The sequence below is a fragment of the Dioscorea cayenensis genome, chromosome 15 (genome assembly GCF_009730915.1).
Source record: "Dioscorea cayenensis subsp. rotundata cultivar TDr96_F1 chromosome 15, TDr96_F1_v2_PseudoChromosome.rev07_lg8_w22 25.fasta, whole genome shotgun sequence".
In the NCBI taxonomy this organism is placed as follows: Eukaryota; Viridiplantae; Streptophyta; class Magnoliopsida; order Dioscoreales; family Dioscoreaceae; genus Dioscorea; species Dioscorea cayenensis.
The window spans coordinates 18219978-18222796 of NC_052485.1; the positions used below are offsets into that span (position 1 = coordinate 18219978).

General features: G+C 42.6%; 1 non-coding gene across 1 annotated transcript; it reads left to right on the forward strand.

Annotated features, from left to right (window-relative positions):
• The first annotated feature begins 797 nt into the window (after positions 1–797).
• Positions 798–904, forward strand: LOC120278263. Its single transcript, XR_005541604.1, has one exon. It is a non-coding gene; the product is annotated as a small nucleolar RNA R71 (small nucleolar RNA).
• Positions 905–2819: the final 1915 nt, after the last annotated feature.

A 2819-nucleotide genomic window follows, 5' to 3' on the forward strand; every position in this document is an offset into this window, starting at 1 on the left:
ACGGTCGTGTGGAAATTCCACACGCCCGTGTGGATCCACGCGACGTGAAAGCCGTACGACTATTGTGCTCAAAATCCAAAGATACAACTCAATATCATTTCTAAACTTATTCTAAGCATGCAATAACCAAATTAGAACAGAAACAAAACACATTCACCAATTTAATCGACCAAAATCAAGTAATGGTGAAGAAAAGAGAGAATGAGGATTTACCGATAAGATGAAGTTGAAAATTTTGAAAATCAGTCGGAAAACTCGAGTAAAACCCCTCTAAACTTATTCTAAGCATGCAATAACTAAATTAGCATTGAACAAATCTAGTCAAAGCCTTCTCTACATCAGTCATCCAGGTCTCTAAGCCTGAAACATGATTCTCCATGTTCGGGGCTTGTTGTTGTTGTTGGAAACCCGGTGGTGCCGTGGCCTTTTGTTGCCCTTGATTATTCCAAGACAAGTTCGGATGGCTCCTCCAACCCGGATTGTAGGTATTGCTATATGGATTTCCTTAGCCCCTCATCACATTACCTACAAAATCAACATGTTCCAAGGAGGATGCACCACCAATACCTATCAGGCAATTGGATGAAGCATGGTCTCCTCCACATCCGTTACAATTCGTCACTTTCTTCTTCTCTCTTGCATTCCATTGGTAGCTATTCATACTCATTTCTTCAATCAGTTATTGTACTTCTCCGGGGGTCTTGCTACCTAAGGTACCTCCTACTGCTGCATCAAGTAACTGCCTTGTGCTAGGGATCAACCTGTTGTAAAAAGTCTGAAAAATCATCCACTCGGGAACCCCATGTTGAGGATATTTCTGCAGGAGCTCCTTGAACCTCTCCCATGTCTCAAATAGAGACTCTAATTCAGTTTGCACGAAGGGGGATATTTCATTCCTAAGCTTTGCAGATTTTTCGGGAGGGAAATATCGGGCAAGAAAGGCTTCTACCATCTCCTCCTATGTAGTAATCGATGCTCTAGGTAATGAATGTAGCCATTGCTTTGCTCTCCCATTCAAGAAAAATGGGAGGGCTCTCAACTTGATGGCATCATCCGTAACACCATTGATCTTGAGCATGTCGCACACTTCTAAGAAGTTCTCTATGTGGCTGTTTGGATCCTCATCCGCCAAACCATTAAACTGTACGGACGCCTGTTAACACACCCCTTGCGTGTGACCCGCAAGTATATGGGTTTGTCAAAAAAATAAATCCCAAGTGAGTGGGTATCGTATCTACAGGGAGTAGGGAATAAAAACACCAAGATTGCTACTTAACCAAGCGAAGATGAAACAATGATTGTGTTGATAAGATGTAATGTAGACAAAAATAAAAGAAATAAGAAAGAGAGGCACAAATAAGTGAGAGGAAAGGCAATCGATATGAAGTGGGGTACACGGATATTGTTCCACCTAGGATTATCGCTTCAAGTACAAAACCAACTATTATGCTTCCTAACTAATGCTAAACGAGTCGTGCACATCCTAAGATACACAATCCCAAACCCAAGGTCAACCGTGACTAACTCTATACTATGCCCAGGTGGAGAAATCAATCAGTCTCAACACCTCACACTGTGTAAAGTTGCAAGATGCTCTAGGGATTCCAAGTGATAAACCCTATTCCTATATGTAGACCTAACCCTTTGGTCCAGGCGAAAGGCCCCTAGTCACAATTAAGCCCCAGATACTAAGGATTACTTCAACGCTACACTTTGTTGCTCGCGCAACTAAGCCCCAACGGAGTTCCTCTCTTAGTACTTCACTCTATTGTGACCGCAAAGAACTCTAGAAAATGGAGATAGGAAAAATCACACCGGAGAGGAAAAGGGGATGCTCCACTACCTCTCGACTCACTCTATCGACCCTCTCTAATCTAGCTTTGTCTAACCCTCGTGGTGTGTCACTCACTCACAAGGATTACCAATCTGAACTCTCAACCCTAGTGTCACCCTAAGGGAGAAATCATTCAACAAGCATTCAATATTGGAACTCAATTAAAACATCAATTAAGAAAAGCATAATAAAAGGTTAATGAAACAAATACATCCTGTGGTTCATAAATCCAAGTACCCACTAGGGGTTTAGCTCTCCATGGAGCAAGATACAATTAATAGTAAAATCGAAAGTAAAAACAAGTAATCCATAGGAAAACCCCATCGATAGTCGTGTTAATGGTCTTGTGGAGTAGCCCCATCCTTTCCAAATGTCCCCTTGTCAATCATAGGGCACACCTCACTAGATCGGTGCCGTCGAAAGCTCCCCCAATAGCAATCTTCCAAGAGAAACGTGGTGTCGAAGCCGTAGAACCACTCCAAAAGCTTTGCCATTAGCTTTCTAAACCCTAGCTGCAAGCCTCTCAAGAGTTGGAGAAAACATGGAAAGAAGGATGTTGAAATCGGGTTAAATCGCGGCTTTAACTAGGCTGGAATCGGGCATCCACACGGCCCTGTGGATTTTCCACACGCCCCTGTGGAATTTTCACACGCCCTTATGGAAATTTCATACGGGCGTGTGGATTCTCTGGATTCTCTGGATTCTGATTTTCTGCGGGCTATGAATACTAACTACAGTAATTTCTACAGTAATTTGCTATAGTAACCTGCTACAGCACCCAGTCAAAACCACTCCCGATTCACACTTTTCATCGAGGCAACATAAACGGACACACGTTTATGCTGTAGATCACATCGCTTCTTCAATAAAATACCTCATTGGTGAAGATCTTGATATCATTGCACAAGTCGGGATACGCAAATATGATTGCCTTCGTGCCCCTCCAACTCATTGTAATTTCTTGAATACATGGAGGTTGGCACAC